The sequence below is a fragment of the Molossus molossus genome, unplaced genomic scaffold (assembly GCF_014108415.1).
Source record: "Molossus molossus isolate mMolMol1 unplaced genomic scaffold, mMolMol1.p scaffold_m16_p_5, whole genome shotgun sequence".
Classification (NCBI taxonomy): Eukaryota; Metazoa; Chordata; class Mammalia; order Chiroptera; family Molossidae; genus Molossus; species Molossus molossus.
Genome location: NW_023425388.1, coordinates 59,527,789 through 59,554,082, shown reverse-complemented (window position 1 = coordinate 59,554,082; position 26,294 = coordinate 59,527,789). Strand labels below are relative to the sequence as shown.

Sequence of the window (26,294 nt, the reverse complement as noted above, 5' to 3'; positions counted from 1 at the left end):
TAGCAAAACATTTGTCAATATCTTGGTTGGCACCAGACTGACTGGAGACAATGTTGAATTAAATGAGGGACGGGCTGTCTCTATCATTAAAGCATACTTCCACCCCAAAAAAGAAAGAAGCTGTGTACCTCTCCAACTACAACTCCCAGCAGCCCCCACTCGAGCCCGCCCACTGGGAGGCGGTGCCCGTCTGCGCCCCACGGAGCTCCAGGCTTAGGGCCCGGAGGGGCGGTGTCCTGGCCCCGCCCCGCCCCTCCCTGCTCCCCGCCGTCGCCCTCCCCCAGGGTTGTGGCCACGCGCAGCGGCGGCGGTTGTTCCGCTTCCCCTCCAGCTCGGGCGGTCGCCATTGCCGAAGTCAGCCCTCCCCTCCCGGCGCCCGTGGGGCTCGCTGCCGCTCGGCCTAGCGATAGCGGCGGCTGCGCTACAGCGCGGCTCCTCTTCCCGTCCCGCTCCCCCTTCCGCCCCTCCCTGCCCCGCGCCGCGCGCTTGCCCGGGGCAGCTCCGCAGCCCGCCGGGAGCTCGGACGGAGGCGCCTCGCTGGGCGGGGACCTTTCCTCGCCAGGGGTAAGTGCAGACGGGCCGGGACGCGAGGCTGTCGCTCTCCTTCCTTCTTCCTTCTCCGCGGCCTGGCAGGCGCTGGCGGCCCGGGGCAGCCGACCTGCTCTGCTCCGGGCCGGGGCCGCCGCCACCTGCGCGCCTGGAGCCGCGGCTCCTGGGGCGGTGGCTCATTGTCTGCTCCCTGGGGCTGTTTTCTTCTCCGCTTTAGCCCGAAGTGGGACGCTTGCTGGGCCGGTGAGGTCTGACTCTTCCTGGACCCAGCCCTACCCTGACCCGAGCCGCGCCGCGGGCTCTGCCCCTCTCGGTCTCCCTTCCCTCGCTTTTCAGCCTCCTCCTCGTCTCCGTTTACTCTAGTGTTCGGCCAGACGTCTCGGCTTTTATTATTGGATTTTTCTGTCTTACTGAGTCCCAGCTTCTCCTTGCTACTCCTCTGTTCATCCCCGTTTTATTGCTCAGGCATATTGTCTCGAGTACTTTTAAACTAAAATCTAATCTCTTCCATATTTCGCATTTGTAAAAACGTACAGTTTTCCGAGGGTTTGAGGGCCTCCACTTAAGAATAGAACTTTTGGATCTTCTTGTGACTTTTGTTTGATCTTCATCCAGGAGGTTAATATTTGCTTTTTTAGGTAATTTAGGTGAAGATGGGCTTTTAACCACGTTTGGCTTTCTTTAAAATAACACACACACACCTCGTTCCCACAAACTCCTCGGTGGATTTAACCTTTTGACACAGACACACGTTCCCACAAATTCCTCGGTGGATTTAACCTTTCGACCAGTTCTTTAAAAATAAAGTTCATCCAAGAACTGAAGTGTGAAAAGTAATTTCTGTTGTCAATTGCTGTGGGGTTGTACTCTTTTTAGTATCTTAATTTTAATGAGAATACTCTGGTGTGAGCGTGATTTGTTTCCTTCATAAATAATACCAATTGACATGATTACCTCAATTTTACTTTACAAGTAATCTCTAGTTTTCTTTTTCCACCTCTGTAAAAAGACCATCAAAATGGTTAGGCCTAAAATTAGACTACAGGAGCTGTGTTTTGGATCAAGGTTGTGCACGTCACATTTTTTCCCCTGTTCTGTTAGACTCTTCCGCTCTTATAAGTAGGCAGGATATTGAAATGTACAAGAATTTGCTCTGGGGGTTTTGTTTTTGTAGAGTTATCCAAAAGAATAACATTAAATGAAGTTAGATTGGGATGAAGTCAATGAATAGTAATTCTTAAAACAGGTCAGAACTTGTCAACTTTGCCAGATGCTCTGTGGCATTTGTAAAACACACTCATACTCACTTCTATATATTTTACATAATATGTGAATATTTATAAATGAAAAGCTTTGTTCATGTTCTACTTAGGGTATTGATTTAAGGCAGTTTTTTCATCCTTGGCTTTTAAATCTGATTTACAAAGAACACTGATTTACATTGTGAAAAGTGAACCTCAGAATGTTTTTGATGTGTAATATATGTTAAACCCACTTTCAGGTTTTGGTGAAAGACATTAACCTAAATTCAGTGAATGTTATGTTTTCACTAAATAGTCTATTGTTACCAATGACTTAGTACTGAGCTTCAGTAATGCCATCATTTGGTCGTGTCAGTTGTCTTCAACCTATTAGAAGGTCTTGTTGGCCTAAGGGGTTAAGGTATAGAATGTTGGACTGTAAAACTTGGTTTGTGATGTCAGTTTCTCTGCTGGTTCTTTCTGTAAGCAGATACTTTTACTGAGAAAGAGCTCTTAGGTATTCCGCTTCCTTTAGGGCCTTGATTCCTGGTTTACCAATCATTCAGAGTTATTTTCCTGGACTTTGTGACATTTAATACCAAATTCATAAAGTTACAGTAAGTTTGTAGTTGGAATGTATCTATTAAACAAATGAATAGGGGTTCCTATGTTTCTCTGATGTTTGCGATAGGCTGGTTTCCAAGTAGACATGGTTAATAGTGGTGTATATTTCCTTTTCAATTATACTTTTTTAATGAGAAAACTTAGAACTTGTTCAGGTAGCCGAGGATAAACTTTCAGTTATACTTTTAAAAAAGAGAGAACTTGCCCTGGCCTGTTTGGCTTAGCGGTTGGAGTGTCCACCCGAGGACCCAGTCAAGGGCACATAACTCAGTTTGCAGGTTCAATCCCTGGCCCTGGTCTGGGTTTCAGGAGACAACCAGTTGATGTGTCTCTCCTACGTTGATGTTTCACTCTTTCCCTCCCTCCCTTCCTTCTTTTTCTCTCTGGAGGATCAATGGGAAACTATCCTCAGGTGCGGATAAATAAATACAATTTAAAAAAAGAAAACTTGTTCATATAGCTAAGGATAAAATAAGTAGGTGCTGTTAAATCCTTCCTATGTTTAATCTGTTAATATTGATTATTCTAATATTCAAGTATAACGTTTCTTTTGGCTTTCTAATTTTAATACTTTTGATGCGAACCTGAACTGGGCCTTGTTTAAGGTTTCAGGGTTCCCATCAATTTGTTTTAAAAAGTCTGCTTTCCATTTAGAGGGCTAACTATAATTTCAGACTAATAAGAGGGAAGATGTTAATTTACTTACACATCTGAGTTGTTCCTTGTATCCTTCTGGTACCTTGCTAGAAGCAGCAAGAGAAAGAAAAAATAGCTCCTATTGCCTTGAATAAATACTGATTGTTTTCTTCTGTGATCAGAATTAAGTTTCACTACTTAATTTCAGGATCACTAACCTGATTAACAGTGGACAGTCTGAACACTCATGCAGGATTTGAGTTTTAGCTTATTATCTCTGAGGTATATTTGTACTAACTTATTCCATGTATCCCAGGTTGTTAGAAGCTGGAGACCTGGGTTTGAATCCTAGCTGTTCTCCTTGATCCTGGCCAAGATGTACATTCTTTTCAAGACCTGATTTTTTTTTTTTCATCTGTAAAATGGGAGTAATAATAATAATAACAATATAATACAAGTGTCATAGGGCTATTAAGAGCAATGAGATAATGTAGGTAAAGTACTTAGCAAATGCAGTGTTTAAGTGCTTAATAAATGTTAGTTAATATTCCATTCTAAAATAGGTTTACATTTAATTGCTTCTATAGCAGATGTCCTTCTCCCAAACTTAGATTTAAGACTGTTGCCCAACCAGTGTGCTCAGTGGTTGGGCATTGACCCATGCACCAAGAGGTCACCGGTTCGATTCCCGGTCAGGGCATATGTTTGGGTTGTGGGCCCAAACCCCAGTGGGGGGCATGCAGGAGGCAGCCAGTCGATGTTCTCTTTCATCGATGTTTCTCTCTTTCCCTCTCCCTTCCTCTCTCTCTCTCTCAAACCAATAAAGAAGAAGAAGAAAAAAAGGACTGCTTTCCGAAAGGGGTTGGAATCTCAGGACCAAGTTTCTGAGACCATAAATGTTAAGTTAAAAATTATTTTTCAGGAAAATATTAGTTTCACCACTGAAATAAAATATAGGTTTTTTTAAATACAGATTTTCAAAATATGCACTTTTTTTTTTTGGTACTTGGCCCTAGTGGGAACCGAACCCAGTACTCTCTGGTTTGCAGGCTGACGCTCTAACCGCTGAGCCAGACCGGCCAGGGCGTATGCATATTTCTTATAGAAAATTTGGAAAGTAGTGAAAATTATTAAGGAACAGGACAAAAATCACTATTCTCAGTCTTCAAGGATAACTATCATAACAGACTACTGTTTTTTCCCTTATTTTAAAATTCAATTTGAAAAAAGGAATATACTTATTATAAAAGGTTCAAGCAAGTCAGTTATTTAGAGGAAAAAGTGAAGATTAGTTTTTCCTCACTTTCTGGTCACATTCCTTAGAGGTACCCACTGTTAATAATTTTGTTTTGCTTATTCAATTAGAAATAAGGACTGTGTGTGTAGTTTTTACCTTAGTTTTGTTTTTTGTTTTTTTTATCCTCACCCGAGGACATTTTTTTTTTTCCATTTTTTTGTTCAGGTAGAGTGGGAGGGAGAGAGAGGAACAGAGAGAGAGAGAGAAACATCGACGTGAAAGGAGCACATCGAGTGGCTGCCACCCGCACGACCGACCAGGGCCGGGGACAAACTGCAACCGAGGGACGTGCCCTTAGCGGGAACCGAACCCGGGTCTCTCTGGACCGCAGGCCGACGCTCTAACCGCTGAGCCAAACCGGCCAGGGCCTTAGTTTTGTTTTTTTTGTTTGTTTTTTAATTCTTACCTGAGGATATTTTTCCATTGATGTTTTTTATTTTTAGATAGAATGGAAGGGAGAGAAAAACAGAGAGAGAGACACATCAACTGGTTGCTTCCTGCACAACCCTGACCAGGGCCCGAGATCAAACCTGCAGTCCAGATACATGTCCTTGTCTGGGAATCAAACCCGAGACCCCTTGTCCGTGGCCAGTACTCTAACTAATAAGCCAAACCAGCTAGGGCTACCTTAGTTTTTTTTTTTTTTTTTTTTTTATCCTCACCTGAGGACATTTTTCCATTTTTTGTTCAGGTAGAGTGGGAGGGAGAGAGAGAGACAGAGAGAGAGAGAGAAACATCGATGTGAAAGGGATACATCGAGTGGCTGCCACCTGCATGACCAACCAGGGCCAGGGACAAACTGCGACCGAGGTACATGCCCTTAGCGGGAACCGAACCCGGGTCTCTCTGAACTGTAGGCTGATGCTCTAACCCCTGAGCCAAACCAGCCAGGGCTACCTTAGTTTTTTTATATTAAAAAGTTGATTATTGCCCTGGCTGGGTTGGCTTAGCGGTTAGAGTGTCATCCTGAGGAGCAGAGGGTTCCAGGTTCAGTTCCCCCTGAGTGCATGTGCCTTGGTTGCAGTTTGTCCCCGGCCCTGGTTGGGGTTGTGTGCGTGGCAACCACTTGATGTGTCTCTCTCTCACATCGATGTGTCTCTCTCACATCGATGTTTCTCTCTCACATTGATGTTTCTCTTCCCCACTTCTCTCCAGCTCTGTCTGGAGATAAATGCAAAAATGTCCTCAGGTGAGGATAAAAAAAAAAAGTTGACTATTATATATTCTTTTCCATATAATCCATATAGTTGTATCTCATTGTTCAACAGTCATGAGGTATTCCATTATATAGTTGTACTTAAGTTACTCATGGTCATTTATGTTAGTTTCAATTTTGAGCAACTAAAACTAAAGCCTTAATGAACTCCTTCTATCATTGTGCACGTGCATATGTACGCAAATATTTCCATAAAATAATTCTTAAATGTATATTTCAAGTTTTGGTAGATGCCACATTACGTTACTAAAAGGCTGAACCAATCTACTTATCGAATTGTATATGTTCCTTATACATAATAGATATTAAGCCTTTGCCTTTGGTTTAAGATCTCCATTTCACCTTTATAAAAAAATTCTATATTGTCTTACATTTTTATTTTTTATTATTACTTTTTTTAATCCTTACCCAAAGATATCTTGCCATTGATTTGTTTGTTTGTTTGTTTTTTTGGTGGAGATGCCAGGGATCAAACCCGGGGCCTCATACATTGATTTTTAGATAGAGTAGGAGGGAGGGAGGGAGGGAGAGAAAAAGAGAGAAACATTGATGTGAGAGAGACACATCCATTGGTTGACTCCTGAATGACCCCGACCAGGCTGGGGGTCAATAGATACATGCCATTGACCAGAATTCGAACATGCAACTCTTTGGTCCATAGGCCTACACTCTAACTGCTAAGCCAAACTGGCCAGGGCTTGTTTTGTACTTTTAATAATGGTTGTATTTTAATCTTAATCCTTCTGAACTTTTTTTGTGATTGTGGTAAGGGCAAGTAAGAAGGTTTTTAAAATAAAAAATAATTTGGCTACTGAAATAAAATACTGGTATAAAATTTTTTTAGGAGTTTGAGGTTGGTGTGAAAATTAATTCTATTATAGGGATTCAGAAAGTAGTATTGTAATGGTTTCATTGTAAGCATCACATCTGAAAAGGAAAAAAAATGCCCTTTTTGACTTGTCTCTTGTCACCTACTTAACTCATCCTCACCCTTCAAATCTCAGCCTTTGTGTGCAGCTTTCTTTGGGAGTCTTTCCTGATCTCCACTTTCATTTGGATATTCTTATTGTTCTTACATATTTTCTTTAACATGTTAATCTCTAACCATTATTTGCAAAATGCTGAAAACATGAGTTATTCATCTGGAAATGAATTAATTCCCAATTTTTGCCAGTGGAAACTAATAGAGAGGTGCAAGAAGAATTCAGTAGTGTTGGTTAAAAGTCATCAACATATATACGTATGTGTACAAGACACTTTTAACCTGCATTAATATCTTTCTGATCAAGCTATTACATTGGTAGTATTTTTTCATGTAAATGTTTAATAGGGTCGGGAGAGATAGAAGGTTTTATTTTGCATTTATTTCTTAAGAGCAAGGTGTATTTTAAGATATAATCTTAGCTCTTAAAAATTAATTTCTACTCCTTTTAATTTTGAGTTTATTTAGTAATTTCTAAACTTGCGAATAAAGCAAAATTGTTATATAATAAACGCATGAGCAACGAGATAGGGTAAAACATTTAGACAAAATATCAAGTGCTCTAAAGAGCAAAATTATTAATAGGAAGTTACCTTGGCAGATATAATAGTGAAAATATAACCAGATGTTTGATAAAGTATCTCTGTTGTAAATTTTTTTCTAAACTTTTTTTCATCTTCCTAATATAAAGTTTTGGTGTTTTTAAAATACTCATTTCATGCCCTGGTCATTTTGGCTTAGCGGTTAGAGCATCGGCCTGCGGACCAAAGAGTTGCAGGTTCGATTCTGGTCAAGTGCACGTACCTGGGTTGTGGTTCGTTCCCCAGTCCTGGTCGGGGTCGTGTAAGAGGCAACCAGTAGATGTGTCCCTCTCAAGTTGATGTTTCTCTCTCTCTCTCCCTTCCTCCCACTCTATCTGAAGATAATAGAAAAATATCCTTGGGTGAGGATTAAAAAAAAAACAAACTCGCCCTGGCCGGTTTGGCTCAGCGGTTGGAGTGTTGGCCTGTGGTCCAGAGAGACCCGGATTAGGTTCCCGCTAAGGGTGCGTGCCTCGGTTGCAGTTTGTCCCCAGCCCTGGTTGGTCGTGCGGGTGGCAGCCACTCAATGTGTCCCTTTCACGTCGATGTTTCTCTCTCTCTCTCTGATAGTACCTGATAGTACTTTTTCTTCTTTATATATATATATGTGTGTGTACATAGTTTACTCTTATAAAATTGGAGTCATATTTTGTATAATTTGCTATCTTGCTTTTAATTTTACTTAACATTAAATGTTGAAAGTTTTCCTTTGTTCTCCTTAGAAATTTTTTTAAAAAATGACTTTTTAAAAATTCTCACCCAAGGATATGTTTATTGATTTTAGAGAGAGAGGAAAAGGGAGAGAGAGAAACATTGATGTAAACAACATTGATTGGTTGCCTCTTGTATGCCCCCTACTGGGGGTCGATCCCGAAACCTGGGTATGTGCCCTGACCGGGAATTGAATCTGCTACCTTTTGCTGCACAGGATGATGGTCCAGCCCCCTGTACCTCCTGGCTAGGGCTTAAAATTATTTCAAAAAAAAATTTTTTTTTATCCTCACCAGAGGACATTTTTTCATTTTTTTATTCAGATAGAGTGGGAAGGAGAGAGAAGAGAGAGAGAGAGAAACATTGACATGAAAGGGATGCATCGAGTGGCTGCCTCCCGCATGACCCAACCAGGGCCGGGGACAAACTGCAACAGAAATATGTGCCCTTAGTGGGAACCAAACCTGGGTCTCTCTGGACTGCAGGCCGTCGCTCTAACCACTGAGCAAAACTGGCCAGGGCTAAAATTATTTTTTAATGTTTATCTAGCATATCCTTATAGAGCTGTGTCTTAGTTTAATTATTTTCTTATTGCTGAATGTATAACTTATTTCCAATTTTATACAAATAATGCTGTGGTGAATATCTTTCTATTCCTGCTTGTTACTTTAGAATATATTTGTAGAACTACTGAATGAAAAGGTATAGCATATAAAAGTCGTAAGTTGACCCTTCAAAGAGGTTTGATGTGTACTATCACTAGAAATGTGAATCTCATTTTACTCCTAAGAAGTACATAGAGCCTTGGCCGGTTTGGCTCAGCGGTTAGAGCGTCGGCCTGCGGTCCTGAGAGACCCCGGTTCGGTTCCCGCTGGGGCGCGTACCTCGGTTGCAGTTTGTCCCCGGCCCTGGTCGGTTGTGTGGGTGGCAGCCACTCGATGTGTTCCTTTCACGTCGATGTTTCTCTCTCTCTCTCTGTTCCTCTCTCTCCCTCCCACTCTACCTGAACAAAAAATGGAAAAATGTCCTCTGGTGAGGATAAAAAAAAAAAAAAAAAGAAGTACATAGAAGTAACTAGATTTTTGTGCTCATTGTTATTATCTTCCTAAACATCAATAAAATTTTATTTACTTTTGTTTTCCTAGTTCATTGTGAAAATAATAGTGACTTTTACCTCCTTTCCAATAGTCACAATATTTACTTATGTTTTAACTCTTTATTACATTGGGCAGAATCTCCAAGACATGGTTAAATAAGACAGATTATAATTGTCTTGGAACATCTCTGGTAGTTTTCACAGTTAATGATGATGGCAGCTGTTGGTTTGAGAGAGAGATCTTATTTATTTATTTATTCATTCATTTTTTTATCCTCACCCGAGGACATTTTTGCATTTATCTTCAGATAGAGTATGAGGGAGAAAGGGAGGAAGAGAGAAAGAGAGAGAGAGAAACATTGATGTGAGAGAGAGACATCGACTGGCTGCCACCCACATGACCCTAAACCAGAGCTGGGGACAAACTGCAACCAAGGTACATGCCCTTAATGGGAACCAAACCTGGGACTCTCTAGTCCGCAGGCCGACGCTCTAACCGGCCAGGGCGAGAGATCTATTTTAAATCTTCACCTGAGGGTATGTTTTCTGGATTTACTTTTTTTCTTCTTCTTTTTTTTTAATTTAATTTTTTTCTTTTTTAGTTTGTTATTATTATTATTATTACTTTAATCTTTATTGTTGAGATTATTACAGATATCCCTCCCTTTTCCCCCCTTGCCTTCACCACCTGGTTCCCACTCCACCCTAGGTCTTCACCACCCTATTGTCTGTGTCTCATGGACAGTGCATTATATCATATAAGTTCTTTGGTTAATCTCTTCCCTCCCCCTTTCCCTCTGAGATTTATCAGTCTGTTCCATGTTTCCATGGCTCTGGGTCTGTTTTATTTATCATTTTATTTTTTATTTTTTTATCCTCACTCAAGGACATTTTTTGATATATTTTGTTCAGATAGAGTGGGAGGGAGAGAGAGAGAGAAACATCGACGTGAGAGAGACACATCGAGTGGTTGCCACCCACACGACCCAACCAGGGTCGGGGACAAATTGCAACCGAGGTACGTGCCCTTAGTGGGAACCGAACCCAGGTCTCTCCAGACCACAGGCCAATGCTTCAACCACTGAGCAAAACCAGCCAGGGCTATTTATCAGTTTATTGTGTGCATTAGATTCCACATATAAGTGAGATCATGTGATATTTGTGTTTCTCTGACTGGCTTATTTTACTTAGATAATAATCTCCAAATTCCCTCCATGCTGTCTCAAAGGGTAAAAGATCCTTTCTTTTTTACAGCTATATAATATTCCATTGTGTAAATGTATCACAGCTTTTTTGTCTATTCATCTGTTGATGGGCTTTTGGGCTGTTTTCAGATCTTAGTTATTATAAATAATGCTATTATGAACATAGGGGTGCATATATTCTTTCTGACTGGTGTTTTGGGATTCTTAGGATATATTCCTAGAATTGGGATTCCTGGGTCAAATGGCAGTTCTATTTTTAATTTTGGGAGGAAATTCCACACTGTTTTCCACAGTGACTGCACTAGTCTACATTGCATCTCTGATGGTTAGGGATGTGAGCATTTTTTTCTTGTGTCTCTTGGCCTTTGATATGTCCTCTTTGAAGAGGTATCTATTTTGGTCCAATGCCCATGTTTTAATTGGATTGTTTATCTTTCTTTTGTTGAGTTGTATGAGTACTTTATACAGTGATACCTCGGTTCTCGAACGCCTCGGATTTCGACCAAATCGGTATTCGACCAGGAGATTCGAGAAACTTTTGTCTTGGAATCCGAACAAATATTTGGAACTCGAACTTCCGAGATGAGCCGAGTTGAGCCGAATGGCGTTCATTCGGCCCAGCGCGCCTTGCTTGCGTCCTCAGTGTGAGTGCAGAGAGAGAGTCACGCTTTGTGGAGAGAGTCACGCTTTACACTGAATTTAACCCTTAGACATACTGTACACTTTTATTTCTTGTTGAGACTTATGTTTTTCTACATATTATATACAAATTAGGCCAGTAAATAGGCATTTTCTGGGGCTTGGAACGAATTAATCCAGTTTCCATTATTTCCTATTGGGTTTCATTGCTTCGGTTCTCGAACAATTTGGTTCTCGACCGTCCTCCTGGAACGAATTATGTTCGAGACCGAGGTATCACTATTAGGTTTTTTTGTTTTTGTTTTTTTAGAGAGAGAGAGAGAGAGAAACAACAGTGTGAGATAGAAACACTGATCAGTTGCCTTCCATACGAGCCCCGAGGGGGGATCAAACCTGTAACCTGGGAATATGCTCTGACCCGGAATCAAACCTGCAACCTTCTGGTGTGCAGGAGGACGCTCCAACCAACTGAACCACCTGGCTAGGGCTAGTGAGAGATTCTTTATTATTTTATTCTGTTCCTACTTTACAAAAATAGGAATGGCTTCTGAATTTATTAAATGTTTTTGTAACACTTATTTATGAGATGATAAGGGTTTTCTTCTTTTAATTACTGATAAGGGTATATAATAATAAATTTGCTGATAACCAAAGGCATATGAAGAACCAAAACCCTATTCATGTTAGTTAAGTGTACAGAATTTACTGAAAGGGTAGAGAATCTCCTAGAAATTTAGTTTAATAAGAGTATACAGGTCATATGGTAACTTCTGCAGTTACTTCTGTAGTCTTTTGAGGCATCTGTACTGATTCATGAGTTAGTTTTGATAATGTTTCCGTAGATGATACATTATTTTAAGATTTTCAAATTTATTATATAGATATATATAATATTTTCTTATTAAAATCTGATATCACCCTGGACAGTTTGGCTCAGCAGAGAGTGTCGGCCTACATACCGAAGGGTAATGGATTCATTTCCCAGTCAAGGGCACATACCTTGATTGCATTTTCGATCCCCAGCCACGGTTGGGGTCGTGCAGGAGGCAGTCAATCAATGTGTCTCTCTCACATCTATGTTTTTCTCTCTCTTTGTCTCCCTCCCTCCCTTCCATTCTGTCTAAAAGTCCCTGGAAAAATATCCTCGGGTGATGATTAATAACAACAAAAATAATAAATAAATAAATAAATAAATAAATAAATAAAAATCTATTTCTCCACCTGTTTTTATTCATCCTCACCCGAGGACATGCTTTTTTTTTTTTTCCTTTTTAAAGAGAGAAAAGGAGGGAAGGTAGGAGAGAGGGAGGAAGAGAGAGAGAGAGAGAAAGAGAGAAACATTGATGTGAGAGTGGAACATTGGCCAGTTATGTCCTGTATGTGCCCCAACCAGGGATCAAATCTGCAACCTGGATATGTGCCCTGACCAGGAATCAAACCCACAGCCTTTCAGTGTATGGGACAACACTCCAACCAATTGAGGCACATTGGCCAGGGCTATTTCCATCTTTTATTTGTGATTGTTATTTTTCTTGATTTTATTTGCCAAATGTTAGTGTACTTAGTGGGTTTTTTTTATAACCAGCTTTGAAATTTATTCTCTCGGTTTTCTGATTTCCTGATTTCTCCTGTTCTCTTTATTTTGCTCTCCCTGCTTTTCATCGTTATTTTTGTTACACTTTTTTATTTAGAGTGGAAGGGAGAGGGGGAGAGAAACATCCATGTGTCTCTCTCACAACAATTAGTTGCTTCCTGCACATGTCCTGACTGGGGCCAGTGATCAAACCTGCAACCCAAGTAGGTGCCCTTGACTGGGAATTGAACCTGTGACCTTTTGGTCCAGGAGCTGATGCTCTAACCACTGGGCAACACCAGCTAGGGCCTTGGTTTCTTTTTTTTTAAATAATGAAAATATTTTGTGCTCTTAATTTACCTGAGTATAGCTTTGGCTGCATTCTATAATTAAAAAAACATTTTTTTTTCTTAATTTGTGTTAGAGAGATAGAAACATCAATGAGAGAGAACATCAGTTGGCCACCTCCTACATGCCCCCCACTGGGGATTTGGCCCACAGCCTGGTCATGTGCCCTTACCAGGAATGGAACTGGTGACCTCTTGGTGCATGGGTCAACGCTCAAACACTGAGGCACACTGGCTGGGCTGGGCTCTATAATTTACATAAATGATATTGTTTTTTTTATCCTCATCCAAGGACACTTTTCCATTTTTTGTTGATAGAGTGGGAAGGAGAAAGGAGAGAGAGAGAGAGAGAGAGAGAGAGAGAGAGAGAGAGAGAGAGAAAGAGAAACACCGACGTGAAAGGGACACATCAAGTGGCTGCCTTCTGCACTACCCCAACCCGGGCCAGGGACAAATTGCAACCGAGGTACATGCCCAAACCCGGGTCTCTCTGGACCGCAGGCCGATGCTCTAACCGCTGAGCCAAACCGGCAGGGCATGAATGATATTCTTATATTTACTAAACAAATAGTTGGTAGTTCTAGGTTGATTGCCTCATTGACTCAAGAGGTATTCACTCTTTGTTTTTTTCCTTGTTAGTGACTATAGTCTTTTAAAAATATCTTTTAAATTTATTGAGGGTTTCTTTGTGATTTATTTATTTTTTATTTATTTAATCCTCATCTGAGGATATGTTTCCATTTATCTTCAGATAGGGTCAGAGAGAGGAAGGGAGAAACATTGATGTAAGAGAGACACATCGATTGGTTGCCTCCATCCTGGTCAGGGACTGAACTACAACCGAGGTATGTGCCCTTGACCAGAATCAAACCTGCGACTCTTTGGTCCTCGGGCCAGCGCTCTAACCGCTGAGCCAAACTGGCCAGGGCTGTGATTTAAAGCATAATCCAATTTGGCAAGTGTTCTTTGGAAACTTAAAAAGAATATTTTTTTCTGTTTTCAGGGTACATTGTTATATATCTGTTAAATTTTATTCAGATTGTCTTGTTGATTTATTCCTTATTAAATAGTCTTTTTTTTTTTTATCCTCACCCGAGGATATTTTTCCATTTTTTGTTCAGATAGAGTGGGGAGGGAGAGAGGGAGAAAGAAACATCAACATGAAAGGGACACATCGAGTGGCTGCCACCCCCCAACCAGGGCTGGGGACAAACTGCAACCAAGGTACATGCCCTTAGCGGGAACTGAACCCGGGTCTCTCTGGACCGCAGGCCGACGCTCTAACCACTGAGCCAAACTGGCAGGGCCTTATTAATAGTCTTATTATGACTTCATCCTTATTAAGTTTTTAATCTTGATCTGTCAAAGACTAAGTGGTAGCATTATTTCTGGATAGCTTATTGTCACATCAGGAATTTTTGTTTCTCCTGTCTGAATACTATCTTCCCTTCATATGTAATAGTTTTAAAGAGGCCTTCCCTGATCAACCATCTAAAATAGCCTAGACCACCCAGCCGGCGTGGCTCAGTGGTTGAGCATTGACCCATGCACCAAGAGGTTTCTGGTTCAATTCCTGGTAAGGGCACATGCCCTGGTTGTGGGTCAAATCCCCAGTGGGGGGGCATGCAGGAGGCGGTCTATTAATGTTTTCTTTCATCAGTGTTTCTCTCTCTCACTCTCTCTACCTTCTCTCTCTCAAATCAATAAAGAAAAAAAAATAGCCTCAACCTACCTCATTTAGTATTGAACTTCTAGCCCTTCTCTCTGTTTTTCTTTTTCTTTCTTAATGTGTTTTTTTTAATTTATTTAATTTTTAAAATATGTTTTCATTGATTTTTTTTTAGAGAGAGAGGAAAGGAGAGATAGGAACATCAATGTGAGAGAGAAATATCAATTGGCTACCTCCCATGTGCCCCCTACTAGGAATCGAGCCTGTAACCCCAGCATGTGCCTTGACCTGGAATCGAACTGAGACATCTCAGTCCATGGCAGTGCTCAATCCACTGAGTCACACTGGCCAGGCCCTCTCTATTTCTCTTTATAGCACTTCCATCTGAAGTTTTTTTTTTCATTTGTTTATTTTTTTGCTATTCTATTCAGAGCTTAGAACAAGTAGGTATACAGTAAGTATGTTGGTTGAGTAAGAGTGTCAGTTTTTTTCTTTCTTTCTTTTTTTTTGTTGGTACGTGCCCCTAGCGGGAACCGAACCCGGGACTCTCTGGTCCGCAGGCCGACGCTCCAACTGCTGAGCTAAACTGGTCAGGGCAGTTTTTTTCTATTCAGTGATTTAATTTTTTAAAAAAGTAATAGACTTCATTTTACACTGAAATTTTAGGTTCACAGCAAAGTTGAGCAAAAGTGGAGAATTCTCAGATGCTTCCTGCTCTCCCCTCTCCCCATCCTCTACTATCATCAGCATCCTGCAATGTGTGCTAACATTTGTTATAATTGATGATCCAACATTGATACATCATTATCAACCAAAGTATGTTACATTAGGGTTCATTCTTAGTGTTTTATAGTCTTTGGGTGTGGATAAATTTATAATGACGTGTATCCACCATAATGGTATCATACAGAATAGTTTTGAACCCTAAAAATCGACCTATGTGTTCTTCCCCCTCACTTGAACTCCTGACAACCACTGATGCTTTTACTGTCTCAATAGTTTTGCATTTTCCAGAATGTCATATAGTGGGAATCATGTAGTATGTAACCTTCTCAGCTTAACTTCTTTCACTTAGCAATATTCATTTAAGTTTCCTCCTTATCATTTCATGGCTTGATGGCTCATTCCTTTTTATTTATTTTTACATTCATCTTCAGATAGAGCAGGGAGGGAGAGAGAGAGAAACATCGACGTGAGAGAGATGCATCGACTGGTTGCCACCCACGCAACCCCAACCGGTACTGGGAACAAACTGCAACTGATGTGCATGCCCTTAGCAAGAACCGAACCCAGGTCTCTCTGATCTTCGGGCCGACGCTCCAACCACCCAGCCAAACTGGCCAGGGTAGCTCATTCCTTTTTAGTACTGAATAATATCCCATTGTCTGAATGTACCAGTTTGCTTATCCATTCACCTACAAAAGGATATCTTGGTTACTTCCACATTTGGCAATTATGAATAAAGCTGCTGTCAACATTTGTGTTTAGGTTTTGTGTGGGCATATGTTTTCAGTTGATTTGGGGAAATACCAAGGACCATGATTGCTGGATTGTATGGTAAGAGTATAATTAGTTTTATATGAAACTGCTAAATTGTATTTCAAAGTGGCTTTCTCACTAACAGTTGCTCAACATCTTCACCAGCATTTGGAAGTCATGTTTTGGTTTTTAGTTATGCTAATAAGTGTGGAGTGGAATCTCATTGTTTTCATTTGTAATTCCCTACTGATGTATGATGTTAAACCTCTTTTTGAATGCTTCTTTGCCGTCTGTAGTATATAAATCATATTTGGTGAGGTATCTCCAGATCTTTTGCCCATTTTTAAATTGTGGTGTTCATTTTCCTGTTGTTGAGTTGCAAGAATTTTTTGTATATTTTGAGTAGCCATCCTTTATATCAGATCTTTCTTTTGCGAATATTTTCTCCCTATCTGTGGCTTGTGTCTCGCTCTCTTGGCTCTAATGGTGTTTATCATCTGCTTTCATATAGTATTATTTTGGTGCATGTGTAAGTTCTATACTCATCAATAAAAATTACTGTTATATTTAATTTTCTAACCTTATCTTAAATTCTTCTCTATACTGTCTTTCTTTGTTCAATTACTTAGTATACAACTTAGTCCATCCATGCCGTTTTGTTTGTGTCCCTTTTATAAACTTTTTTTTTTTAATCCTCACCCGAGGATATGTTTCTTGATTTTAGAGAGAGAGGAAGAGGGAGAGAGAGAGAAACATTGATGCGATCAGTTGTTGCCTCCCATATATACGTCCCTAACAGGATGAAACTCTAGGTTATGTATGTGTCTATCCTGTCTGGGAATTGAACCCACTACCTTTTTGGTGTATGGGATGATGTGCTCCGTGTACCAAATCCTCCATATACCGACTTAGCCACCCTGGCGAGCTTCTCTTTTTTTTTTTTAAAAGTTATATTTATTGATTTTCGGGAGGGAGGAAGGGAGAGGGAGAAAGAAAGAGAGAGAGAACAAAACTTCTATTTGTTGTTCCACTAATTTATGCACGCATTAGCTGATTCTTGTATGTGCCCCATCCCTGGGGATCAAACCCACAACCTTGGTGTATGGGGACAGTGCTCTAACCAACTGAGCTACCCAGCCAGGACTAGTTGTGTCTCTTTTAAGTTATGTGTAGTTTATTTTTGTTTTAATCCAAAATGAATGTTTAAAACATTTTTGTGAATTGTTATAATGAATTCTATTGGGTGTGTTTCTGTCCATTTATTTAATTTTTTTTTTCCTTTATTGATTCTAGAGAGAGAGAAAGTGACAGGGAGAGAGAGAGAAACATTGATGAGAGAGAACATCGATTGGCCACCTCCTGTATACCCCCCACTGGGGATCAGGCTCACAACCTGGGCATGTGTTCTGACTGGAAATCGAACTGGTGACTGACCTCTTGGTGCATGGGTCGACACTCAACCACTGAGCCACACCGGCTGGATTATTTTACTTTATTTTTAAATATATTTTATTTATTTATTTATTTATTTTATTTATGAATTTTTATTTATTTTTTTGTTACAGATATTTTACCTTTTTACCCCATTGGCACCCCCCACCCCACCCCCCCTCCACCCTGTCCCCGGCTTAGTTGTCCATGTCCATTGGTCATGCATACATGCATATAAGTTCTGTGGTTTATCTCTTCCCACCCCCCCACCCCCCATCCCCTCTTCTGAGGGATGTCAGTCTGTGCCCTACTTCCATGTGTCTGGGTCTACTGTATTCCTCAGACTGTTATGTTCATTATATTCCATATATAAGTGAGATCATGTGGTATTTGTCTTTTTCTGCTTGGCTTCTTATTTTTAAATATTTTTATTGAATTTTAGAGAGAGAGGAATGGAGAGGGGGAGAGAGAGAGAAATACCAACATAAATCAGCTGCTTTCTGCATGACACCTACTGGGGATTGATCCTGCAACATGGACATGTGTCCTGACCTGAAATTGAACTGGCAGTCTCCTGGTGCTTAGGTCATTGCTCAACCACTGAGCCACACAGGCTGGGCACACTTACTATTTTTTAATCATTCATCACTACTCATTTAATTGATGTAAAATATATATTACATAAAATCACCATCTTAACCATTTTTAAGTACCCAGTTCTTTGGCATTAAGTACATTTATTTACAGGTGCAGCCATCACCACCAACCATCTCCAGGGCTTTTTTATCTTCTACAAGTGAACCTCTATACTCATTAAGCACTGACTTCCCATTCTTCCCTACCCCAGCCCCTATCGACCTATCTAATCTACTTTCTTCTGTGTCTTATGATTTTACCTCTTCTAGATGATCCATGTAAGTGGAATCATACAATAATTGCCTTTTGTGTTTGGCTTATTTCATGTAGCATGTTTTCAGGGTTCGTCCATGTTGTAGCATGTATTAGTACTTTGTTCCCTTTTTTTAAAAAATATTTTTTCTTTATTGATTTTAGAGAAAGAGGAAGGGAGAGGAAAAGAGATTTAGAAACATCAATGAGAAAGAATATTGATTGGCCGCCTCCTACATGCCCCTCACTGGGGATTGGGCCCACAACCTGGGTATGTGCCCTGACAGGGAATGGAACCGGCAACCTCTTGGTGCATGGGTTGACACTCAACCACTGAGCCACACCGGCCAGGGTACTTTGTTCCTTTTTAAGGCTGAATAATATTCCATTCTGTGTGTGTGTGTGTGTTTATTGTTTATTTCGAGAGAGAAAGATAGAAACACTGATGTGAGTGAGAAATATCAATCGGTTGCCTCCTGTACGTCTCCTACCGGGGATCGAGCTCACACCCCTAGCGTTGGTATCTTGTTCTAGTTTGCATCTCTGATGTCTAGTGAAGTTGAATACTGATATGTTTTTTATTTATTTTAGAGGAAAGGAAGGGAAGGGAGAGGGAGTGGGAGAGAGAGAGAGAAAGAAACATCCATCAGTTGCCTCTGATCAGTGACTGAACTCACAATCTGAGTATGTGCCCTGATGGGGAATTGAACCTGCAGTCCTTCAGTGCACGAGACAATGTTCCAATCAACTGAGCCACACTGGCCAGGACAGTAATATCTTTGATCTTACTTTTTGTTGTTCTCTGCTTCCCCATTCTCTACCTTGCAGACAGTTTTGAAGCATTTTCTGAGCCTTGTGCCTGGTCATTGTTTCTTTTTTTTTTTTTTTTAATTTAGTGTAGTGATCTGGTGGAGGCCAAAGGGAAGAAGATAAAAAAGGATGGCATTTAGATTACGAAGTTTTTTTATGCACACCGTATCCTCAGTATGCAGAGACCTTCTTCTCTTTCTTTGCCTGGTCGATTACGTCTCATCCTTTAAAAGTCAGTTCTGATTTCTCTGCCTAATTACTCTTATATAAGTGGGACCTCTGCTTCCTCTTTTTCATTGCATTCCATTCATCCCTATCAGCTAGCTTATCTCAGTTCAGAGTGTCTCGTGTTATTTTCCCACTTATGGTGTCTCATGGTATGGTGTTCGCAAAATGGAGACTAAGTTTACTTAGTATCTTTGATGTCCAGTATATGACACATTATATATACTAAATAAATATTTGAATTAGGAGAGACTTACTAGGAGGTTTTATTTTTCTTCATTTCCCTGCTTCAAGTGTGAAAATATAAAAAGCAAGTTTCTCTGGGAAGTGGCATTATAGATTTTTTTTTGGTATAGATTTTATTCTGGTTTGAGTTTTTGCTTTTTGTTTGTTTTTGGGTAATGATCATGTACTACCTTTATTATGAGAATTAAAAAAACACACAAAACCTTAAAACCAGATCTCTCAAATCTCTCTCAAATTTCTAGGCTCTCCCTATGGCCCAGCATCTGTGTCTTTCTGACCCCATTCAGTAGTCATATTTCCCACTACTTGGCTACCTTATGTCTCCTTGCTGTCTCATGAGCTAGATCGTACTTACTGTTTCCTGTTGCCTAGAATCCCATCATCTGGGTAGAAATGTGATCTGTTGTAAATTGAGGAATACTTGTAAAAGAGATTGACTAGTGAGAATTTAGACTATTTAATGTCCTGCTGGTCTTATCCTGAATATACAGTAGGTAAATGGAGCATTTAATTGTCTTAGCTTTCTAAAATAGAGACCTTATAGAAGATAGAATAGTGGGTGAATCTTCAAGTTTTCCTGGGTCTCCCCAACTCCTCTAGCATAAAGATTCCATCATAGATAAACCTTTTCATTGATTGATTTATTCATTCAAATAATTACTCATCTCCTAGCCACATAGTGCTAGGTGTTAGTGATACAATGTTATTGATGTAATGTCAACAAAATACTCTCTGGATCCGTGCTTGTAGAAGACATTTAAAAAGGAAATCCAGCCCTGGCCAGTTTGGCTCAGCGGTTAGACGTCAGCCTGCGGTCCAGAGAGACCCGGGTTTGGTTCCTGTAAGGGCACGTACCTCGTTTGCAGTTTGTCCCCGGCCCTAGTTGGGTCTTGCGGGTGGCAGCCACTCGATGTGTCCCTTTCACATCGATGTCTCTCTCTCTCTCTCTCGCGCTCTCTCTCTCTCTCTCTCTCTCTCTCGCTCTCTCTCTCTCTCTCTCTCTCTCTCTCTCTCCCTCCCACTCTATCTGAACAAAAAAATGTCCTCAGGTGAGGATAAAAAAAAAGAAATCCAATGTGATGAATGCTAAGGCAGAAAGGAGTCAACTAATGTGCATGGGAGTGAGGAGGTATCAGAGAATGTTTTCTGAGAAAGTGATATTTAGACCAATACTTCAAGTAAGTGTTGACAGGTGAAGATGGTAGAAAGAGTGACTGACTCAATCAATCCCTGTTTCCCAGGAAAACTTCCTCAGTCCCAGACAAATGGAATCATTGGTCACTGAATAGAAACTCTTCAAGGAAGGTCATGTGTGGAGACCTGAGATGGCTATTATAGAAAATAAAAGAATGGATAAAAACTTAAAGTTTGTGCCCAGCCAGTGTGGCTCAGTGGAATGAGTGTCATTCCATGCACCAGGAGGTTGCTGGTTTGATTCTCAGTCAGGGCACATGCCTGGGTTGTGGGCTTGATCCCCAGTAGGGAGCGTGCAACTGATTGATGTTTCTCTCTCATCAGTGTTTCTATCTCTCTCTCTCTCCCTTCCTCTCTCTCTAAAAATCAATAAAAACATTTAAAAGAAATTCAGTGGTTGAAGTTTAAATAAAAATTATTTTTTTAAAAAGTTAGTTTGTAGATGGAAAGAGTACAAAGAGATGGATCTGGAAAGTTAGGGACCTGATCATGGGTGAAGGTGTACTATCAATGGCTTTATCTTGAGAACTGAAGTGATAAAATTTAATGTGTTTTAAGGTTGCTACCTGCAGTGGGAAGAATAGACTGGAAGTGACTAAGAGTGGATTTGGGGATAATAAGTAACAATTATTAAGTCGTAGGCTGCGGTGACTTAGAAGTTTTGAGAAAGCTGTTTTAGGGGGCATGAATAGTTTTGATAATTGGGCATTATGATAGACAGGAACAAGTGATTTTTGAAAATCAACTGTACTCCAACAATGTTAATTTCTTTAAAACAGCAAAAGGACACATTTATTTTCTATCTGTTACCAGATAGAAATTTTACTAGCAGAATGAATAATCCAGACAGCAGGGATTTTTGTTCATTTGTTTTTGTTAATCTTCACCTGAGGATATTTTTCCATTTATCCTCTGAAAGAGTAGGAGGGAGGGAGAAAGGGAGAGAATGGGAGAGGGTGGGTGACATTGACAGGCTGCCTTCCACAGGACGCCGACCTGGGCCTGGGACGAACCGCAACCAAGGTACATGCCCTTGACCAGAATCGAACCCGTGACTCTTTGGTCTGAGAGCCGATGTTCTCACTGCTGAGCCAAACTGTCCAGGGCTGTTTGTTTGTTGTTTTTGGTGATGACTGTTGCTCTGGCCCCAGGTAGTTCAGTTGGTTAGAGCATGGTTCCTAAATGCCAAGGTTGCAAGTTCAATCCCCAGTCAGAGTGCATACAAGAATGAACCAGTGAATGTATTAATAGATATCTCTTTCTTAAATCAATAGATAAAAGAAAAAAAAATTTTATGTTTTTATTGATTTTTTTTTTTTTTATCCTCACCCGAGGACATTTTTTGATATTTTGTTCAGATAAAGTGGGAGGGAGGGAGAGAGAAACATTGACATGAAAGGGACACATCAAGTGGTTGCCACCCACACGACTCAATCAGGGCTGGGGACAAACTGCAACCGAGGTACGTACCCTTAGCGGGAACCAAACCCGGGTCTTTCCAGACCATAGGCCAACGCTCTAACCACTGAGCAAAATTGGCCAGTGCTTTATTGATTGTTTTTAGAGAGAAAAACAGCTATTGGCTGCCTCCTGCACTACCCCCAATGGGACTCAAGCCTGCAACCGGGGCATGTGCTCTGACCAGGAATCCAACCAGGATCTCTCAGTACATGGGATGACACTCAATCCACTGAGCTACACCAGCTGGGCAGAAAAAAAAATTAAGGTGTTCTAGAGACATCGGTTCTTTAAAAACTAAGATAAAATAAAGTGGCCCTGGTTGGTTTGGCTCAGCAGTTAGCGCGTTGGCCTGTGGACCAAAGGGTCTTGGGATCGATTCCAGTTCAAGGGCATATATCTGGATTACAGGTTTGATCCCTGGCCCCAGTCAAGTTGTGCAAGAGGCAACCAGTCAATGTGTCTCTCTTTTTCCCCCTCCATCCCTCCCTTTCAGTCTATCCAAAAATCAATGGCAAAATATCGTCATGTGAGAATTAACCAAAAAATAAATAAAATAATGACTGTCAACCTTTTTCATATATGGAGGTCAGCAGCATGGAATGTAGGAGCTATGGCTGTGAAGTCATGCAAGTGATTCTTTTTTTGAACACAGCAAAAACTATAGTTTTGTCTCCTTCAGAGTAGTCCCATTTGAAAGGCTATGATATACCAATGTGCTTCCATCCTTCAGGTCATCTTTTAGAACCCTTCTCTTTGAATTACTTTAGGAGATTGCACCATATTCTTTAGAGTGTCTTTCCTCTTCACCAGAGGAAAACCCTCCATCCTTGCCTCTGCCTCTGCTTCCATCAGTCCTTGTTGCTTTCTGTGTCTGCATCTGCCCCACCATGGTTTCTTCACTTCCTTAAATTTAAAGAAATGAGATATAATACAAGTTAATTTGAGAGAGAGAGAGAGAGAGAGAGAGAGAGAGAAACATCAATCATTTGCCTCCCACATGCACTTTGACCTGGGATAAAACCCACAACCTAGGCATGTGCCCTGACTGGGAATTGAACCCATCACCGCTTGGTGTATGGGACAGTGCTTCAACCATCTGAGCCAGGGCTTAAAAGGGTTTTGTGCTTTAGATCAGTGCCTCTCAGAAACTTTCTATAGTTTCTAATAACTGTAGACTAATAACTTTTGTAAAATACCATAAAATGGAAATGAAAGAAAAACCAGACATACAGAACACAAGCCCCAATCTTATTAGAGTCAACAGCAAATTATTCTGTCAGATTGTTCTAAAAGTTTCTAAATGCTCTTCTCTATTTTTGCATTTCATCTAGTACTGGTAATAAATAATTCACATACCACTCTTTGAGTGATTCTGATTTAGACTACTAAAAGGCATTTGAAAAAATCGTGTGACTTTTTTTTAAAACTCAGGGCAGTTGCTTGATTCTTATATTTTCTCCACTTACAGGTATGACTCCAAATTCTAATTGGCTATTAAGGTAATTCCACAGAGGGCTGGTTTGGAGCTTTCATTAAAACAAGTACTTACTACTTGATACTACTTGATCTTACATAAGGCAGTTACATTTTATTGGGATAAGCTGGACAGGGTACAATTTGAGCAAAAAGTAACACTGCAAATTGGGGTAGGGGCCAGTGAAGGTATCCTTTTGAACCTCTCCCAATTTTCCTCATAGGAGACAAACATAGGAGAGTGTTGATGATATTGTACTTGTTGAAGGGGGCTTTCTGCTTGGTTTTTAGACGCACAGAGTAGAGACTTACATAAAGCCTGTTATACTTTCAGCCATTTCACCCTGAAATGCCGACATAACTATCTTATTTATTTGTAAATAAATCATTTGGCATCTGACTGTAACATCCTTGTTCTGAGCATAATTTCTTACCTTATTGTTCACATTTAGGCAAACATAAATATCATTCATGCTCAGCCCTGTTAGGACCCTTGTCTTACAAGGTATGAAAAGGTCTAGGAGGTCTAAGCATGCCTACTGGTTTCTGACTTTGAAATCTTACAGTCTAGTGACACCGAGGAATGCATTCCTAAGCTATCATAATTATGTATGCTTTTGGTGGTAAAAATTCTGAAATAAAGTGGGTTATTAGCAAATGTGTTGTTTGTAGTAGCCTAAAACTAATGAAGGTATGTAGACTATGAATCATTTGAAGTATGTGTTTAAACATTTCTTGGTGCCTCTGTGTTAACAGCATTATGTCGATGTCAGATAGATACAGAGAAGTATGAAAAGTGTTTCTTGCCAGCCAGGAGTTTATAATCTTATAGAAAGAGAAGTAAAGTTAGAATCAAGCTGACTGAAGTTCAAGGAAATATGTGTCATATTAATGGATGGGACTGTATCAGTCGGTCTAACCAGGAAAGAAACCACACAGGAATTTGAGCATGGAAGGAATTACTGACTCTTAACAGGAGAATGGAATAATGAGGGATTAGCCAGTGAGAAGTAAGTAAAACACTAAAGAACATAGGAATAGCAGAAATAGAAGGTGCTGCTATCCCCAGGGCTGAGATAGAGCACATATTCTTCCTCCCAGAGCTGGCTGGGATCCAGACCTTGTTGGAGAGAGCATGGCTATGGATCACTAAATGGCAGAAAAGCCATTGTGATGCAGTGTTGGCGGACCCGAGTTGGACATCTGCCCTCTAGGGTGCCAGGGAAAGCTGTTCACAAAGCTGTTATAAAACCTCCTACGAAGGGGATGGGGGGTGGGGAGCCTCTGTACTGGCCACCTTGTCCTGTAAGCCCAGTGCTGGAGGAGCCTGTTGAGCAAGCAGTCTAGAACCTGGAAGCAAAACTTCTCCTGCAATGTCTCTCCTGCGCCCTCTACTGATCAAAGTTAACATTGTGCCAGCTGGCAAAGGAAAAAGACTCCAAGGCCCCAGATCCATTCTCAGAGTAGGCAGAAAAGATGAATTTGGAATTGAGAGGCACTGAATCAGTAACTGGCATGGGAATGGTATAGTAATATAGGAGATCAGAGAAGGAGTAGAGATCATATCAGGTTATGACAGTTAAGGAGGAAGAAGTATTTGAAAGAGCTCTTATAAGATGAGGTTTCTTTGAAATTGAAGATGACCTAACCGCTTTTCCTCCTTACAAAAACAGTATATGTTTATTGTATTAAAATTAGAATATAAATCTTTTTGTCTGTTGTTTATATTCTAGAAACAAGGGGAAAGCACCCAGCTTTATTACTCATAAAGAGAACTAGTGCTAATCGCTTAACAAAATGTTGCTATGTGTAGTAGATATAGGAGAGAGGGAAAGCTTTCTATGATGGTGTTTGCTGCTGCTTTTGTATCTTTTTTTTACAGAAAAAATGGCTTCAAGATGTAATGTTAAAGAATATAAATTAACATTTTGAGAAACTTTCTATCTTTTGTGTTTATATGAAATTTATTTATGTATTCTTTAAGAATTTTATCAAATAATAACTAGACATTATTTTGGGACTACTTATTTATTTATTTTTTTCTTTATTGATTTTAGAGAGAGAGGAAGGGAAAGAGAGAGAAACATTGATGCGAGAGAACATCAATTGGCTACCTCCTGCACATTCCGCACTGGGGATTTAACCCACAACCTGGGCATGTGTCCTGACTGGGAATCGATCTGGCGAACTCTTGGTGCATGGGTCGACACTCAGCCACTGAGCCACACCAGCTGGGCTATTTTGGGGCCCTTTAAGTGACCACTAGGGAAAGAATTTTCTTTTGTAATTACTGATAGAATGTTATATCTTAGAAGTTCATCATGCTTTTCTCTCCTTTACTCAAAGATTTTCATATAAATGCTCCTCTTAGGAACAGAGTTATAGCAGACTTTATCTGGGGATACAAATTGCAAGCGGAGCCCTTGCTGGTTTGGCTTAGCGGTTAGCGCGTCTGCCTGTGGACCAGAGAGTCCCAGGTTTGGTTCCCACTAGGGGCACATATCTTGGTTGCAATTTGTCCCTGGTCCCATGGGGTTGTGTGGGTGGCAGCCAGTTGATGTGTCTCTCTGACATCAATGTTTCTCTCTCTCTCTTCCTCCCTCTCTCCCTCCTTCTCTATCTGAAGATAAATGCAAAATGTCCTCGATTGAGGATAAAAAAAAAAATTGCAAGTGGAATCTTGCCCTTGTTGATGTATAGGGACTAATCTTTCCTCAGATA

At 40.5% G+C, this 26,294-nt stretch overlaps 1 protein-coding gene across 1 annotated transcript in view; it reads left to right on the top strand.

The window, feature by feature from the left end:
• The first annotated feature begins 527 nt into the window (after positions 1-527).
• Positions 528-26,294, top strand: part of PAK2 (p21 (RAC1) activated kinase 2) — a 107,228-nt gene continuing 81,461 nt past the window's right edge. The window contains exon 1 of the mRNA XM_036243932.1: positions 528-564. The gene's annotated coding sequence lies outside the window, so the exon portion shown is untranslated. The remainder of the gene's footprint in view (positions 565-26,294) is intronic.